Source organism: Meles meles, chromosome 2 (assembly GCF_922984935.1).
Source record: "Meles meles chromosome 2, mMelMel3.1 paternal haplotype, whole genome shotgun sequence".
Taxonomy (NCBI): domain Eukaryota; kingdom Metazoa; phylum Chordata; class Mammalia; order Carnivora; family Mustelidae; genus Meles; species Meles meles.
The window spans coordinates 177506273-177526355 of record NC_060067.1 but is presented as its reverse complement, the minus strand read 5'-3'; positions in this window follow the sequence as shown (position 1 = coordinate 177526355).

Below are 20083 nucleotides of genomic sequence, written 5' to 3'. Positions count from 1 at the left end.
TTATTGCTTCATGATTTTTATCGCTTTTCAGGATCCCTGGAAATCAACCAGTTTCTATCTGTTGTGGCTAATGGTCGCAGAAGAGAAAGCCAATTGGTACAAGCTAGAAATGATATCCCCGAGTTCCCTTTCCACACCACTCTGTAATTTTACAGAAATTGGTGATTCAGAAGTGGGTGTTTCTCTAATCAGGCACTTTCTCCCCCCAAAAAGTGCTAGCGTTTTTAAAGTTTCATATGACCTCGCTGATTTAGATGAGGGGCAAGTACTGTGGAATATGAAAATAATTTGTAAAAAAACAAGTCAATGGGCTTCATATGATCTGAGAGCTATAGTTTCTTTCTTTTTTCTTTCTTTCTTCTTCTTCTTTTTTTTAAATCAGGGCATAGTTGCTGCTTCAGGACCTAAAGAAATAGATTCTTAATTACTCTTTGGTATTATACTTATTCCAACTAAATAAATGTCAAAGGTGTGTTAGTTGGTAATGTTGAGGGTCATTAGCTCTGACAATTGCATCATGTCCTCGTGATTACATTTGCCTAGATTAGCTGTATGTAGTATATAAACGCAGCCATGCAGATAGGCACAGAAAAGCTCTGGCTTTGAGATTCAATACTGAAAATCACTTCAGCTCATATTGGTCAAAAGTCAGAGAACAAACATGCTTATGAGGAGTTTAATCTTTGGATGGTAGAAATTTAAAAAATTGATTTGCCTTATTCACAGCATTCATATCTAGAGCCAAAATATTTATTTTCCATGACAGGGGTGTATAATGCAGAGGCGGTTTCTAAAGCTGTCCAGGAGAGTCAGTCATTTCTTAGTAGGACACAGGTTTGGTAATATTGAAAAGCTTGAACCAGGTAATGGGAACTGGTTAGGAATAGAGATCACATCTCTAGCTGTTAGTTGCTCTTGCTGGGAAACTTAATGAGGCAAGAAGAAGGAAACAAATTCTTCTCCTAAGACCTCTATTGTTAAAAAATATATGCTACCACTAGAAGTTTAGTTGTATGCCATCGCTACTTTCCATGAGGTCTGGAATTCCGTATGATGTTTAATACCCTAAATCCTTTTAAAAACTATTTTATTTATTTTACTGAGAGACAGAGAGAGCACACTGAGAGGGAGGGGCAGAGGGAGAAGGAGACAGAGGATCTCAAGCAGACTCCTCACTGAGCACAGAGCCCGATGTAGGTCTTGGTCTCAAGACCCTGAGATCCTGACCTGAGCCGAAACCAAGCATCAGATGCTTAACCAGCTGAGCCACCCAGGCACCCCTTAATATCCCAAGTCTTACATATACCTACTAAGGATTTAAGTGGGGAGAAAACAAAGAAGAGAGTGAATATTTATTGAATATATTGTCTGCCTGCGACTTTTCAAATAACAAGTGAATTCTTGCAGTACTACCTGAGAATTATATTATCCTTAGTATCTTATAGATAAGAGAAACTTAGACTTAGACAAGCTCTCAAGGGTTGCATGCCGCGGAGCTGTGATGTGAGGCCAGCACGTCAGTCCCTTCCACTGCAGTGAGTGAGCTTGCTGGTGGTCCCCCACACCCACCTCCACATCTTCATCGCAGCTGTGACTGTCCTTGGAGCAAAGACGGAGGATATGCTCTAGCGCAAGTCTGGTAAGAGGGAAGAGGTCAGAGGGCAGACATTCCTAGGCAACCGGTGAAGCAACGGAAGATACAGGACATTCGTCCACGAGTCCCCAGGACAGACAAAGACATAATTAAATAATTGAATGGAGGCAAAATTGAGGCCAGTCTCTCAAGGCCACAGATGGCTGCTGGGTTGATTTGTGAGCACAGGGTAAGGACTCAAACCCTCCCAGCACAGTTCCACTGAACAAAGAATATGAGTCTTTTAGTCTTTCGGTTTTATAAGGCTCTAGGGCCAGGAAGAAATGGGAACTATCCCTGGAGCACGTTAGATGTGTTCAGAAGAAAGCAAGGAACTAGGATAGCATTGAGTGTTCTGAGTATTTATTTCCATTAGGGACGTGAGATGGAAAGATCTAAGGAAGAAAGTGGTAGGAAAGGGAGTCCACACACAAACTAACTTCATGTTTTGTTCCTTGTTAAAATGGGCGACCAGATTACTTTAGAGAACAAATGTGTTCGAATAACATTGCCCCTCCTAGGTGGTTTCATATGTGTTATGGACATACAGATCTCTTGTCTGACAGGAGTAACAAATAAATACCATCTCACTGTTATGATAGAATTCTCTGAGCATGAGAAATTATTACTAAAGCTACAAAATGACGGGCTCCATCAACCACTTTTAGGCTGAATTTAGAAAACAAGGTGAAAGATCCAAATATTTGTGGTAGGTGACAGGATCTTTTTCTTCATCCTTAGAAAAATAGGAAGAGAAAGGGAGGAAAGGAGATAGTGCTGTTATCATGTTACAGATCGTGTCTGACATGGCGAACACAGTCCCACGACATAGCCATTAAGTGCTAGGATCAGAGGCAAGATTCATATATTCCGCAAAATGGCTTAGTTCAGTCATTCAGTGAGTCAACACATTCCCTCAAGACACAAAGCAGTTGGCAGATGAAGTGAGCTCTTTGCTGCTGTCTTTGCCTGTAGCATTCATGGTAATCTTGTCAACAATGTGAGCATAACAAATTGCATCTGCTTATTTTTGCTGTTTTCGAAAGGTAAGAGAAGATATTTAACTTGAGGTCCATCCTCACTTTCTTGCTCAGCCTAGAAACATTTTCTGTGTGGTTCTCAGATCAAGGTGCTCATAGAAGGTCTTGGGCATTGCAAAATGTGCTGGGCAAGAAACTGGGTCTCTCAGAAGAGAGCTGTAGTAAAAAACAGATACATAAGCAAACAAAATCTGAATTCAGATTCCATCAGGTAGGCAAAGCAATGTGCTTTGACATTTCTGCCTTTATATCACCTTTCCCTTTAAGTGTGTGTGTGTGTGTGTGTGAGCGAGACTGAGAGAGCGAGAGCGAGAATGAGAGAGAGAGAGAGAGAGAGAGAGAGGGAGAGGGAGAGGGAGACGCCCTGCTACTCAGACTTCTAGTCAGTTTTAAATGGCATACCACTTCTCTCAAAATCACAGTTGGCTTTTGGCCCCCACACTCCACAACTGACGTGAAGGGCAGGGACAGCTGGGCAACAAAGAAGGCAGGAGGTAGGAATACTTTACTCTGTCAACATGTTTTTTGAAAAAGTCTAGAGTTAAAAGTAAAAGTGAAAAATGTTGTAAAAAAATGGAAATAGCCACAGTGAAAGGCAGGACGGGTATTTCCAAAAGAGGTATATCCAAAGAAGAAGGGGGTATGAATTTAGAGGTGCTAAATGACTTTCGGACTCGAAAGATGTCTACCTGCCCCTACCAGAAGGGACACTTGTGCTGTTCCCGAGGGGTGGGGAGGTTCCCTGCACTCTGCTAGACCACAGCATTATGGAGTTGAGAGAAATTAGAGGGAATCTATATGAACATCCTGAGCCACCTTGACAATTCCTGGACACTTGAGGGAAAGAGGCTCATAAGGCAGCAATTTGTGTGTGTGTGTGTGTGTGTGTGTGTGTGTGTGTGTGTGTTGTGTGTTTGGGAAACAATATGAAAAGAGTCAAAGGGACATTTCAGAATGCCTGAGGTTTAAAGATATGTGATTTGAAAATATTCCCCAGGTACTGATTGATGATTTTCCTTCTCAAGCCCTGAAGAAATAATGGTCAGTACTCTTCAAATCCAGCTTGCATCAGAAGCACAAGGAGGGCTTGTTAAAATACAGATTGCTGGCCTGTGTTCCTGGAGTTTCTGATTCTGGAGGTCGGCGAGGAAGGCCCGGAATTTACATTTCTCTCGGTTCACAGAGGATGCTGATTCTGCAGGGCTGGGAACCACCATCTAGTGCGATTGGATCATTATGTGGTCTGTATTTATTTTCTCTCTACATTTTGTAGACAAGGAATTGGAATACCCAGTGTGTGTCTCCAGGAGTTGTGATCCCAATTCCAGGCTAACTGATGAAAATCAAAATAGTGTTTAGAAGGATCTTTCTCAAGATTGGCCCAAAGAGTCAATCATTTGCGGCTAACCAGAACGTGGGTCAAATGCATTTCAGCCCTGAGACACCGCCAACTCAGGATTTGGTTAATTAGTTCTTCTTACTCATGTGTTCCCCCTCGAAGAGCTCTCTTTGGCACGCTGAGGAACCTGTTATGTTAGCTAGCTTTTCCCCCTGCATTTTAATCATTTACAATAAAGGTTTAATTTTTTCATTTATAAAAAGTAATATTGGTGCCTGTTGAAAATACAGTAGCAGTATAAAGAAGAGAAGAGTAACCTTTAATTTTATCAAGCAGAAATGATCATGGTCCATAATTAAAAGGTTTTGAGGTTAAGCTCTGTTTAGTGGAGTTGTATGAAGGATTTTTTTTTCTTTTCTTAAGACTTAAAAAAAAAACCAGATTTGTTAATTCATATATTCATATGAAAATAGAATTCGCATACTATACAATTCACCATTGAATGCCTTTTCGTGTATTCACACAGTCGTAGAAACCTCAGTACAATCTACTTCAGAAACCCTTTCATCACCCCCAAGTGAAGCCTTGCTTTAGTGGTCCCTGACCTCCTCTCCCCGTCCTGTCGATCTCCCAGCCCTGGGAAACTACTAATCTACTTTCTGATTCTCTGTCTTTGCCTACTGTGGATGTTTTATATAAATGGACTCATACAAAATGTGCTATTTTGTGCCTGGCTTCTTTCACTTAGCATAATGTTTTCAATTTTCATCCAGTGGTCACGCGTATTGGTGCTTTCGTTTTATTGTTGAATAATGCTTCATTGTATGCACACACAACATTTGTTTCTCCAGCCCTCACTTGATGAACATTTGGGCCGCTTCCATTTCTTGTCTATCAAGAATGGTGCTGCTTTAAACATTTATGTACAAGTTTTTAATGTGGATGTATGTCTTCTGTTCTCTTAGGTATATACCTAGAAGCGGGATTCCTGGAGCGTATCATTATTTTTAACTTTTTAAGGAGCTGTCAAACTATTTTCCCAAACTGCAGCATTTTACATCCTCATACATCAAGCAATGTGTGAGGGTTCTAATTTCTACACATCCTTGCCAACACTTGTTATCTGACGTTTTGATTGCAAACATCCTAGTGGATGCGAAGTGGTATCTCATTTTGGTTTTGATTACCTTTCCCTAATAGCTAATGATGCGGAGCTTCAATTCATATGCTTATTGATGATTTATAGCTTCTTTGAAAAATGCCCAGTCAGATCCTTTGCCTCTTTTTAAACTTGATTATGGTTCTTTTTATGAAAGAATTGTAGAAGTTCTTTTTATATTCTGGATACAATTCTCTTATCAGATAAATGACTTGCAAACACTTCTCCTGTTTTATGGTCTTTTCATTTTCTTGAACATTGTCTTCAATGGATGAGGTTCAAGTAATCCATTTTATTCTTTTTTTCTCTTGTGCTTCTGGTGACACCTCGAAGGAGAGTTTGCATAATTGAAGATCACAAGAACTTACATATTTTCTTCTAAAAATTTCAAAGGTTTAAGTCTTACATTTTGGTCTATGATCCATTTTGAGTTAATATTTCTTTATGATGTAAGGAAAGGGCTCAATTTTATTCATTTGCATGTGGATATTCTATTGTCCCACCACATTTATTAAAAAGACTCTTCCCAGGCACCTGGGTGGTTCAGTCAGTTAAACGAGTGCCTTCGGCTCAGGTCGTGATGCCTGGATCCTGGGATCGAGACCCACATCAGGCTCTCCTTGCTCTGTGGGGAGCCTGCTCTTCCCTCTCCTTCTGCCTGCTACTCCCCATCTTGTGCTCTCTCTGTCTCTCTCTCTGTGTCAAATAAATAAATAAAATCTTTTTTTTTTTTTTAAAGATTTTATTTATTTGACAGAGAGAAATCACAGAGAGGCAGGCAGAGAGAGAGGAAGGGAAGCAGGCTCTCCGCTGAGCAGAGAGCCCGATGTGGGACTCAATCCCAGGACCCTGAGATCATGACCTGAGCCGAAGGCAGCGGCTTAACCCACTGAGCCACCCAGGTGCCCCTAAATAAATAAAATCTTAAAAAAAAAAAGGACTCTTCCCCATTGACTTGTCTTGGCAACTTGTGTATAATTTTCTATCATGTATTTACATAAAATTTTAGGAACATTCCTTGATTGTTTTAGATATATTCCCCAGTGTGTTTTAAATGACAAGTTACTGTCCTTTGGTAGATGTATCTTCCTACTTGCACTCAGGAATTAATTTAGGAAATTGCCCTTCCCACTGCCTGCATTGAACTAGGTGTCCTGTAAGGATCGTGTGACCCCCTATGCCTTGGTCATAGTTGATTGGACTAAGGTGCTGGGTTTTTAGGGAGGTCTCCGCTTCACAAGTTCAGAACCATTGGAAAGACAGAAGCAGGAAATGACAGATGTCGACTTTATTATTGATAAGGTGATTGGAAAATGTGACTCTGGAATGTTGGTCAAAATAGTTAAAATTCCTCTCTCACCCCTGCCCAAAGTCCAGACCTTGGGAAGGTCTTCCCATACAGCAAGAAACTCTTCCAACTCTTCCAAATCAAAGGCAGAATGAGAAATAGAAAGGACATTCATCTGGTTCATATCATCCACCTAGGAAATATAGACAAATGAATGTTGCCTCTATGGTGAGAAATAATAAGAAATAAAAATATAATAATATAATAATAAGAATAATAATAAGATAATAATAATAATAATAATAAGAAGAAGAAGAAGAAGAAGAAGAAATAATAAGAGGGAAGAGGTCAGGACTGTTAGTCTCATGCAGTAATTTTCAAATTTTCACAGGCATCAGAATCAACTGAAGGGACTGCTACAGTCATTTATTATTAAGGTTTTTATTTTGAAATAATCATAGACTTACAGAAAAGTTGCAAAAATGGTTCCCATATACTCTCCATCTAGTTTTCCTTAATCACAGTATAATTACCAATACCAGAAAACTAACACTGACACAGTTATAATAATAATTTATAGAACTTATTTAAATTTCAGCAGTTTATATGCCTTTTTTCTTTTTCCCTTCTCAGGATATAATTCACATTGGAGTTAGTTGCTATTTTGCTTAGTATTTCCCAACCCTATGAGAATTGTTAATCTTTCCCTATTTCTCATAACTTTGACCCACCTGAAGAATACTGATCAGGTGTTTTGCAGAATGTCTGCCACTCTGCAAACAGAAACAATTTTCCTTCCTAACCTATCCTTATGCTTTTTTTTTTTCTTATTCAACTGAACTGGCTAATATCTCAAATACAGCATTGAAAAGTAGCAGAGATAGTGGACATCGTTGATTTGATTCTGACTCTAGTAGAAATGACTCTATGGTTTTGCCCATTGAGTAAAACACTGGCTTTAGAATGAGCTATACTTACTGTACCATTTTATGAAAAGTAGCCTTTGAGCTTTATTTTCTTGGATGTTTTTATCATGGATGAGTGTCAAATTTTTAAAGGAATTTTCAACACACACAGAAATAATTACACAATTGTTCCCTGGGACATGTTATGTGATATCAATGGAATTTCTAATATTAAATCTACATGGCATTACTGGAATACATTGCAGCCAGTAAGAGCTTATTACCTTCTTGTGGTGTTGAATTCTGTTTGTTAATAATTTAACCTAGAGTTTTGAATTAGTATCCGTAAGTGGATATTGTGATATTGGTCTTTCTTTCTTTCTATTTTCCTTCCTTCCTTCCTCCCTCCCTCCCTCCTTTCCTTTCTTTCTTCATATTGTGTCTGTCATGTTTAGGTATTAATATTAAAGGTGCTTCGTAAGAATAACTAGGGAATTTATTCAGTTTGAATGTTCTTAAACTATATGTAGAACACTGGAACTATCTTTTTTTAAAGATTTGGTAATATTCTAATAGGAGCCCATCTGAACCTGGTGCTTTTTTGTAGGGTAGTTCCTTAATAAATATCTCTATATCTCCCATGGAAGTTAGTTTGGTTGATCTTCATAATAAAATTTCTAATTCTAATGGACTCAAATTTGGCAATCTGTATTTTCCTAAGAAATTGACTGTTTTATTCAGGTTTTCAGATTTACTTGTAAAGGCATCTGCAGAGTAGTATCTTACAAATTTATTTTTCAATTTCTGTGGTTGTGTCTCCATTTCATTTCATATTTTGCATATTGTGATCTCTTCTTTTTCCTTCCGTGTTGGCTGGTGGTTTGTCTATTATGATTTTTCTAAACAGGGATTTTGATTTATTGATTAGGTCCTTGTTACTGTTTTTATCTGGTTTCTGTTTTTATCTTTAGTTTATGTTTTTTTTTTAAGGTTATTTATTTATTTATTTGACACACAGAGATTACAAGTAGACAGAGAGGCAGGCAGAGCGAGGAAGGGAAGCAGGCTCCCTGCTGAGCAGAGAGCCCTATGTGGGGCTCAATCCCAGGACCCTGGGATCATGACCTGAGCGGAAGGCAGAGGCTTTTAACCCACTGAGCCACCCAGGCACCCCTGGTTTATGTTTTTATCTTTATTTCTCCTCTTGTTAATTCTTTCAGTTTATTGTATCTTTTTGTTTGTTTCTTGATCTGGTAATTGAATTCAGTTATATTCATTCCTTTATTTTACTGATGAAAATGTTTAGTGCAATGCAGTTTACTCTGATCATTGGTTTAAATGTATTCCAAATTCTGGTATGTAGCATTTTCATTTTCATTATTTTTTAAAAAATTCTGGAATTTCAGTTTGTATTATCTAACTGAAGAGTTATTTAAGAGTTAAAAAAATTTCCAGGTGTAAGGGCTGTTCTGTGTTTTTATTCCTAACTTCTAATTTTGCTGTACTGTAATATTTCTACTATATGAAATTACCAATTTTTTGTTACCTAATATTTGGTTAATTCTTGTGAATGTTCATGAGTCCTTGGGAAAAAGTTTCTTCCTGTATTATCAGATTGTAGAGATTGACATAGACCCATAAATTCTACCTTGTTGATTGTGTTGTTTAAGTATCCTGTCTCTTTAGTTTTTATTCGCCTGATCTGACTTGTATTGTGAATGATGTACTCAAGTCTTGTATTTTTACTAGGTTTTTTATCTATGTCTGTTTGCACCTTCTGTATTTTTTGCTTCATAAAGATGGTTACTGTATTATTTTGTGGACAATAATTCATCAATTTTATATTTTCTTTGTGACCTGTCATGCTTAGCATTAAAAAGTGTCCTTACTTATTATTTGTTTGGCTTGACTTCTACTTTGTCTGACGTCAGGATCATTACTCATCTCTTTTTCTTTTCATTTGCCTGATATATCTTTGTCTACCACTCATTTTTTTCTGTTTATTTTTCTTGTTTTAAATTTGGTTCTTGTGTCCAGGATAGCTTGGGGTTTATTTTATGAGGCACATTTATGAGGCACATTAAAAATCTCCTTCAGTTAATATGTGTGTTGAGCTTTTTTTTTTTAAATTGATATGTCTAATATGTTTGGTGTTGGTATTTTTAAATTATGTCTATTTCCCTATATTTCCATATTTTTTTGCCTCTGCAATATTTGTGTCCTTTGTCCTATGATTTAAAAAGTTGGTATTTAGGGGTGCCTGTGTGGCTCAGTTGGTGAAATGTCTGATTCTTGATCTCAGCTCAGGTCATGAACTCAGGGCTGTGAGATGGAGCCCCGCATTGGCCTCTGTGCTCTGTGTGGAGCCTGCTTGAAACTCTCTTTCCCTCTCCCGCTGCCCCTCCCCCTGCTCCCACTCTCTCTTTATCTCTCAAATAAATAAATTTAGCCTCCTTTGCAGACATTTGGCAACATCTGGAGACGTTTTTGAATATGGGAGTGGGTAGAGGATGGTGTTGCTTCTGGCTTCTAGTGAATAGAGGCTGGAGATGCTGCTAAATACCCTAGAGCTTACAGGAGAGTTCCCCAAACAAACAATTATATGGCCTAAAATGTCAATAGGCCCAAAGTTGAGAAACTCTGGCAAACAATCTGTATTTTAAAGTGCTCACCATCAGACCTCTCACTGAAGTTTCATCCTCATATCCTTGTGTCGTGTGGGTGGCTCAGTTGATGGAGTGTCTGACCCTTCATTTTGGCTCAGGTCCTGGGATGGAGCCCAGCGTTGGGCTCTTCATGCAGTGGGAAGTCTGCTTGAGGATTCTCTCTCTGCCTCTTCCTCTGCTCCTCTCCCTGCTCGTGTGCTCTCTCTCTAAAATAAATAAATCAGTCTTTAAAAAGAAAAGTCACATCCTTAACTGGCAAAGCTTATTCTTTACAGATACTTCAATCTGTGTGAATTCAAGTTCTCGTAGGTTGAAAACTGTTTCATGTCCTCAAATGCCTGCTTGAGTGTATTTAGTTCCTTTTGGAATGTCATTTTGCAGTTTTCTTCTGTTTCATGGTTGGGTTTTTTGGGCGGGGGGTAGTATTTGTCTTCTGAAATTGATGTGTACTGACCTTTTGCAATACTGCTGTATAGATCTGTTGATTTTCTTCTTGATGAATTTTTTGTGGTATTGAGTGTTTTATAAGAATCCTGGTTCAACCACAACTCTTCTGTCAGATTCTTCGGTGGAGTTTTGTTTGGTGGTAAAGGAGGGGCTGTAAGAGATGTGTGTGTGTGTTTCCTTTTTTGGTTAAGATGTTTCTCCAACAGAGCTTATTTAGTGCTTAAACCCGGTGATGTGGTAGTGTTTGCCTTAGTCCATTACACACTTTCATCAGGCTTTTCCTTCCTCATTTAAATGACCTCCCTCCCCTCCCATTTATATAAACTTTCTCTTTGAAAGATTATAAATACATTGATTTTGGAGACCACTAGTAAGCCTTTTCAGATGATAATTCTAGCTTGTATCATTTCTTAGCTCTTGGATTCCTTTGCACCCATTTTTTTAGACTGGACATTGGATACTTTTTATTTTTATTTTTTAAGATTTTATTTAATTATTTGAGAGAGAGAGAGAGAGCATGAGTAGGGGGCAGAGAGAGAGGGAGAAGTGGACTCCCTGCTAAGCAGGGAGCCTGTTGTGGGGCTTGATCCCAGGGGCATGATCCCCAAGATCCCCAAGACAAGGCAGATGCTAAACTGACTGAGCCACCCAGGTGCCCCTTTTTAATAGACTGTTTCACTCTGTAGTCCTTTTTATCATTTTTAGCTTCATTTTGTTTATTAATTTCTCTTGGTTTCCCAACCAGAAACTCAGACTGTGAAGACAATATACATAAGGCCTCAGAATTTTTTATCTTGGTAACGCATAGCATGGTGCCAGGAATATAGTAGGCATTCACTAAACACATAGTGCTTGGTAAGTAATGGAAGCCTAATTTTAGTGAGGACAGGAGAAAAACCCGTGTAGCAGAGCAAAGTCATCAAGTCATTGTGACTCCCCCTCCAGCTGTGTTTGACACACGTCCCAGAGAAGCCAAACAGGGGGAGACATGTTCAGGACAAGCTGTGGGACAACAAGCTAATGAACAGCGGGAGGAAAAGAATTTGTCCGCAATGCTCTATTCGCACCACTTTCTAGTGTAATCCTTACTGGAAAACAGAAAGATGAGAGAAGAGCAAGTCTCTCTTTGGCCCAAAGATAAGCCAACCAGTCCAGCTTGCCCAGTTCCCTGGTTTGGCATAGCCTGCCTGATCCTAACCTTAATATGTATGGGCAGTATACCTTGTCTGATCATCCGCAAAATGACGGGCATTAATGTTGGTCTGGGAGAGGGCTGGCAGGATTGAATGAGAGGAAGGAGGCAGATCAGGGGGCCGACTGCCTGACTCTGCATCTGTGACTTTGGGCCAGTTGCTTAACCTCCCCTGCACCACGGCTTCATTTGTTACGCAGAGGGCTTCTGTGAGAACTAAATGGACTGAAACAAGGAGAGCCACTTAGGACAGTGCTTGGCACATAAGAAGACCTCGGTTAAGCTTTCTTTTTTGACTGTGATGGTCTATCTAAAGCACAGTGTCTGACACATGGTAGGAACTCATTGAATGCAGCTATCATTAACTCAATATTTAGTAACATTTACTAAGATTGTTGTCCATGATAACAAATCTTTTTTTAAAAAAATGTTTATTTGTTTATTTTAGGGAGAGAGAGAGAGAGGGAGAGGAAGGGGCAGAGGGAGAAGGACAGAATCTCAAGCAGACTCCATGCTGAGTATGGAGCTGGAAGAGTGGTTCAATCCCACGACCCTGAGATCATGACCTGAGCTGAAACCAAGAGCTGGACACTTACTGACTGTCCCAACCAGGTCCCCCACTGACAACAATTCTTTTTCTTTTTTTTTTTTTTAATATTTTATTTATTTATTTGACAGAGAGAGAGAGGTCACAAGTAGGCAGAGAGTCAGGCAGAGAGAGAGGGAGAAACAGGCTCCCCACTGAGCAGAGAGCCCAGGACCCTGAGATCATAATCTGAGCCGAAGGCAGAGGCTTAAACCACTGAGCCACCCAGGCGCCCCGACAACAATTCTTTAGGGAACAAAACTTCTCCTTCTTTGAAACACTGGAAAGGATAGAGGGGATGGTGATTCTAATAGCCACAGAGCCTTATAACCATGACATTGTTAATTACTCTGTTCTCTTGGCCTCTGTTTATTTCAGCTATAAAATGAAGTGTTTAAGAGTTGGTCTCAAGCTTGCTTGCAAAGCTGAGAACTTCCATCCTTTCAAACAGGGGGATCCTGGGTGGCTCGGTTGGTTATACAGCTGCCTTTGGCTCAGGTCATGATCCCTGGGTCCTGGGATCGAGCCCCACATCAGACTCCCTGCTCAGCGGGGAACCTACGGAATAGGCCTGGGTTAGCTCAGGGCTAGATCAGTAATTCTCAAAAATGCTGTCTTCAAACGAAAAACAACAGCATTATCTGGGAACCTGTTAAAGATGCAAATTATGGGGCCCCACTTCCAACCTCCTGAATCAGAAACACGGGGGATGTGACCCAAAACCTGTAGTTTAGTAAGCCCCCACCCCAGGTGATTCTGATGCTCATTAAATTTTGTGGAACCCTGAACTGGAATACCAGAGGAAACTTAAAGAAAAATATGTCCTTGGTGGTTAAGGAGACTCTAAGGAGGAACAGTGGTTCTCAACCCAGTTCATACATTAGAATCACCTAGGAAAAAGAACACCAAACACCAAAATTTGGCTCCAGCTCTAAAAATTCTGATTTGTTTGGTGGAGATGAGCCCTAGGAATCAGTGTCTTTAAGAAACCCCAGGTGATTTCTACTGAGGCTCACTGCTTGTTAAACAATCTCATTATGCAAACGAATAAAGGGGTGCTCCGAGAAATTAGATTGATCACCAAAGTCATAGAACCAATTTGAACTCCAACTCAGGTGACCTAATCCTTCAGCTAGTCCTAAATCACGTTTATTTTGTTGTTTTATTAATTAAGTTGTATAATCTCCCCCTTTTGGAAAAAACACAGAGTCAAAATACTCCACATATTTAGTTATCTAATATGTTTGCCCAAAGAATGTCCAAATCTTTCCATATTAGGGGGTTATTGATGTTTTATTTTTCATTTAATCAGTGGTTGTCCATATATATCCTTACACACACGCACATGCGCGCGCGCACACACACACACCGCCCAGAGTTCCCGTTTCCTACATAAACACGTGTATGTGAGCTAGTTCAAATAGGATATCAAATGTTCTCTTGTAAGTTAACATTTAACAGATTATAACAATGGAAAGTTGAAAATATCAATCTCCATATTGGCAAATTTCTTTAAAAAAAAAGATTTTATTTATTTATTTGTAAGAGAGAGAACGCACAAGCAGGGCGAATGGCAGGCAGAGGAAGAAGCAGGCTCCCCACTGAGCAAGGAGCCCGATGCAGGATTTGATTCTAGGACTCTCGGATCATGACCTGAGCCAAAGGCAGATGTTTGACTGAGCTACACAGGTGTCCCTCTATCCTGACAAATTTCTAAGAAGAGTGTCTTATAGGGAAATAAGAGAGAACCTATGATCAATGATTCCTGGACATCTACCAGACACATTAATTATTGATGGCTTTTGGAGTTACTATTTAACCAGGATAATTTTAAAAAGTGACTTAATAGCTCCAAATGTACTTTGCACTTCAAGGAACTAGAGGAAGGCAATTTTTTATACTATAGGGATGTTTAACTAGGATAGCCGGTGCTTTACAGAAATTTGCTAAGTGAAATATGGCAAGATACAGCAATATAGCAATCTAGAATGTGCCTTTCAAACTATGTTTATTCCTCAAAGGTGTTTATAGATTCTGCACATGATTTAAGCCTCCTTTTTATACTTTATTTTAAGCTGTTTTAAAAGTTAAATTAATAGGCACATTCAAATGTGTTATATGACATTTAACACACTGAAGATGACCAATGAAATTAGCCTTATTTATTGATCAGCTTTACAAGTATGTGTCATAAAGTTGAATTCAGTTAATATTTGCAAGTGTAAAATATACTAATAAATATGTTTTTCTTGTTTTGTTTATTGAGAGTTTGTGTGAATTTCATTAAATACACATGATTCTATATTTACAAATTTTAGAAATCACTGGACAAGACAAAGATAAATAGAATTGCTTAAGAAAAATCAAAGCTACTGGCTAACATCTAGATAAAATAGCCAACTGGAAAGAAAATATTTTTAGGTGTCTGAGGCACTCCGACAACTGCTGATTTATTTGGATGGATTACTATATTAACTTTACTTGCATGTATGTGTGTGTCTATGTGTATGTATTATGGGTTTTACAAAACCTATCCAGGATCTTTATCAGAATAAAATTCCATAGATCATGTTCTCTTTTCCTTTTTTAGGTTCCTGCATTGGTGGTATTTCCCTGCCCCCTGCCCTCAGAGTGCTCTATAAATAAAGGACTCCATAGACTTGGTCAGAAAAGAAAAAGATAATCTCCACCCCCTGCAAGAAAGTAAGAAAGAGAGAAAAGAAAGTGATCCCTTTACAAAGTTTCTTCCTTCTCCAGATATAATCTATATTTAAAGACTGGAAGTAGAAATATGATCAGGAATAGTAAATCCATAATGGCAAAATTATGAAAATTTAAGACGTTTTTCTACTCTCCTATCCATTGTATTGCAAATTTCAACACCTATGATCTCCCACAGACTACAAAGAGCAACAGCCATTGCCGACATGAACCAAGGTTTGGTTTAAGAGGATCAAGTCCCGTGTCAGAGGTAAATTAACCATAGCTGCTTCTCTCACTTCTTGTGTTTGCCACTGGCTCAGCCAGGCCCATTTTTAAGGTCTATAATTTCATCTTCTTTTAGGTAACCTCTGGGTTTCTATAATTGTGCCAACAATAAAAGGTCTGCTAAAGGAAAGTGGCCTCTAATAGAAAAGCCCTGTTTGGTGCCCCTTCTTAGCCCTGAAGGATAATGGACAAGAGAAATTCTCCCGAAGAATAAAAGTGAGGCTGGCCAGGTTTCAACAAGAAATCTGTGCTTTTCCTAGAAAGGAGAACATGGTACTGGGTATTGCTCTCTATGTTCTACTTTTCGCCATGGGAGTTTTAAATGTGATGATCTTTTTGTATATCTTGTAAATTGGAATATTGAAGATGGTTGCAATTTTAGCTCAAAGATTAAAAAATTCTGAGGCATGTATATAGGATCTGATTAAGTTTGAAAATGAGATACAGGGGTGCCTGGGTGACTCAGTGGGTTGTGTGACCAACTCTTGGTTTCGGCTCAGGTCATGATCTCAGGGTCCTATGATGGAGCCCCACATCAGGCTTCATGCAGCAGGGAGTCTTCCTCTACTCCTCCCTCTGCTCTCTCTCTGTCTCAAATAAATAAATAAAATCTTTAAAAAATAAAAGAAAGTGAGGTGTAGAAAGTGGATATGGTTTTGGCTTTTCTCTAGTGGAGAAGATTAATATGGCTGTATATAAAGCATTATATTATGATAGGCAAGGACATTTTTCAAACTGTATGTATAGGAAAGGGTGTGTGTACATAATGTACACATACACGCATTATGTACACACACACACACACACACACACACATTGAAAAGATACACAATGTATTAGGTATAAATTGGAGTGGTTACCTGGCTTCCAATACAAACCCCATGGCTGTTTCCTTGCTTCCTCTCCCTTCTTCAGAGAGAACCCTAATTCTCTGGCCATTAATTGATTTAACAATGAATACATGGATGAAACCAACCCACTAGGTTCCCAATTCCAGTATTTTTCAGGTGAGAACCACTGGGAAAGAGACATTTTGACCCTTGGTTAGAGAACTATGAAAATGTCAGTTCAAAGCTGTCATTTTTATTATTTATATTCCCACTGAGGGCATTCACACTTGTTTTCCCCTTGGAATTCTCTTCCCTTGATTTTTCCATGGCTGGCTGCTGCTATTCATTTATTTGTCAGTTCAAATATCATCTCCATAGAGAAGGCTTTTAAATTTATTTTTATTTATACAAATATAAATTTATTTTTATTTATATGAATATTTGTTAGTCTATTTATACAAATCTCAAGTTCTCTGCTTCACTGCCCAAACCCAGTTCTGTACCACTTCATTTACTTTATGTAATCCTATCTCATTTTCTTCATTGCTTTTATCATTACTTCAAAATATGGACTTGTGTCACTCTCAGCTTCTGTCCTCTCTTTGTATGTCTGTGCCCTCAGACTTTGAGCTGTGATGATACCACTCTCATGGACCAACATATATGACTCCATCTCTAGTTACTATTTCAGTTTCATCTCCATCTTCTACTGCCATAATTTCGTAGTTTAAATTCCTAAAATATACATATTCCCCCCACCCAAAGCCATGTCAGATGGAAGCAATCAGTTTAAGTATAATTTAATCTAGGGTCAGGTGCACACTCCTACGTTATGGAGGATAATCCTTTAGTCTTGCTTCATTTTCTCAAGTGGCTATTTTGCACCAGAAAAGTGCTTTCAATGTGTGGTTCCTAAACAGCATTTAATATCAACTAGACATTTGTGAAAAATATACATTCACAGGCCCCACCCCAGGCCTATCGAACCAGAAATTCTAGAAGTGCTTTAGTAATCCATATTTCAATCCATGTTTTTATAAATTGTCTGGACTTCTAGGTAGCTGGAAGAAATGGTGGCTGCCTTCCTTAACATCCTCTAATATTTCCTCCAGAAAACAATACAGAATAATAAAAAGGGAAAGATAAGTTGACACCAAAAAAATGCCCTTGGCATAACTTAAAAACAGAAGATGCCCAAACTTCAAAATAGCTGTAAAGAAAAATGACCAAATTTGGGGGCACCTGGGTGGCTCAGTGGGTTAAGCCTCTGCCTTCAGCTCAGGTCATGATCTCAGGGTCCTGGGATCAAGCCCCACATTGGGCTCTCTGCTCAGCAGGGAGCCTGCTTCCTCCTCTCTCTCTGCCTGCCTCTCTGCTTACTTGTGATCTCTCTCTCTGTCAAATAAATAAATAAATAAATCTTAAAAAAAAAAAAAAGGAAAATGACCAAATTTTAGTGAGCTATTTCTCAGATTCGCACCCCAACTCTCCTCCACAGCATGGTTTTTGGCATTCAAAGAGGCGCTAAGAAAAACTGCAGGGAAGACAGAAGATGGAGGACTATGAAGAAGCCAGGGGTCAATCTCAACACACCACTAAAGAGACTGAGCCTATCTTAAGTCTAAAATTGCTAAAAAAAAAAAAAAGAAAAGAAAAAGGAGGAGGAGAAGGAGGAGGTGAGGTAGAGGAGGAGGAGAAGAAGAAGAAGCATACAAGGAGATCAGAACACAGACTACAGGGAAAGGACTTAAAAGTATGTACAGTTTGAAGGCTCAATCTTCAAATATTTAGATTCTGGGAGAGAGAATAAATGGAAGACTCAATAAAACTTGGAGAAAAAAGGAAGAAAAAACTCACCTCTTAATAATAGGAAAAGAAGCAAAGAGGAAAAATGTGGAGTCCTGAAATTCAAAACATAACCACAAACAATAAGAAAATAAATAACCTAGGTGCTCCTGGGTGGCTCAGTGGGTTAAAGCCTCTGCCTTCAGTTCAGGTCATGATCCCAGGGTCCTCAGATCGAGCCCCACATCGGGCTCTCTGCTCAGCAGGGAGCCTGCTTCTGCCTGTCTCTCTGCCTGCTTGTGATCTCTGTCAAATAAATAAAATCTTAAAAAAAAAGAAAGAAAGAAAATAAATAGCCTAATTAAAAAAATGGTCCAAATACCTTAAGAGACACCTCACCAAAGAAGATATATACATGGCAAATAAGTATATGAACTGATGCTCCACATCATGTTATAAGTGGAATTAAAATTAAAACAACAATGAAATACTACTATGCACCCATGGGAGTGGTCAAAATTTGGAACACCGACAAAACCAAATGTTGGTGAGGATGTGAAGCAACAGGAACTCTCATTCACTGCTGCATGGAATGCAAAAATGGAACAGACACTTTGGAAGACAGTTTGGTTGTTTCTTACAAAACTAAACATGTTCTTACCATACAGTCTAGCAGCTTCACTCTGTGGTAATAACCCAGAGTGGGTGAAAACTTATGTCTACACAAAAACCTACACACACAATGTTTATGACAGCTTTATCCATAATTGTCCAAACCTGGAAGCAACAAAGATGTCCTTTAGTAGGTATATGGATAAACAAGGTTTGGCACATCTGGACAATGGGATGTTATTCTGCACTAAAAAGAAATGAACTATCGAGGCATGAAGAGACATGGAGGAATCTTAAATACATATTACTAAATCTTAAATACATATTACTAAATGGAAGAAATCAAACTAAAAAGGCAACATCCTGTATAATTCTAATGATATGACATTAGAAGAAGGCAAAACTATGGAGAGAGTAAAATCAGTGGAATGCAAAAGATTTCAGGTAATGAAAATATTCTGTATGATGTTATGATGATGGATTTGCAGTAATACATTTGTCCAAACCCATAGTCCGTACAATACCAAGAATGAAACCTAACATAAACCATGATATTTGGGTGATTATAATGTGTCAATGTAGATTCATCCTTAGTAAAAAAAAAAAAAAAAAAAACCACACAACAAAAACAAACAAACAAAACCAACCAACCAAACAACAACAACAAACACACAAGAAAAAAAAAACTAGTACTTCTCTGGTGAGTGATGTTGGTAATGGAGGAGACTACGCAGGTAGGGGTCAAAAGATATATGAGAAATCTTTACATCTCCCTCTTAGTTTTATTGTAAACCTAAAACTTCTCTAAAAAATAAAGTCTTTAAAAAAAAAGCACATGTGCACACACACACACACACACACACACACACACACACACCTCTCTTACAATCCCTCCATTACCTCCAAACAAAGATCCACTAAAGTATCTTTCAGAAGAGGACTTGTTAAACTAGGACTCTTGTAAAACATAGAATACCACGAAAAATCACTTTGTTTAGACACTGAATAGGCTTTGTTGAAGGAAGGTATAAGGAAAAAAAAATCAACAAAATAGGGTATGGCCCCATACCTTACTGCTATTCTGTGTAGAGTTGCACTTGATGTTTCACAACAAAAGCTTAGGAGGGATCCCACAAGCAGGAGAAAAACACTGCACTTTGTCAGTTGCTGCCTGTTGAGAGGCCATTCTTTATGAGACTCTCACATTTCTGTGCATTGACCAGCCTTTGTTCAAATTATCTTTTTAAAGATGTTTATATAGTGAACTTCCTTAGAAGATAGAGATGATGTCTTCTTCTGGAGCAAAATGGAGGTTTATTAAAGCCGTGGAAGGTAATGAGAGTGTTTCCCTCCAGAACAAGGGTAAACATTTGTATGTCCATTATAGAGGATCAAGTTCCCAAAGCTCTGGATTTCTCTCATGGAGTGCAATCCACTGCTTGTGAAGATGTCATATGTCATGTATTACCACGTAGGAATAAGGCGTAGGTAACTAGAACCACTGCTATTACTCTTAGTGCTATTGCTGTGAGCAAGAATCTGTCCTTTGTCTCTGATTTAGTGGTTTCATTTCTTCTGCTAGCATCCACCAAAATGCAGCAGGTTAACTTGTT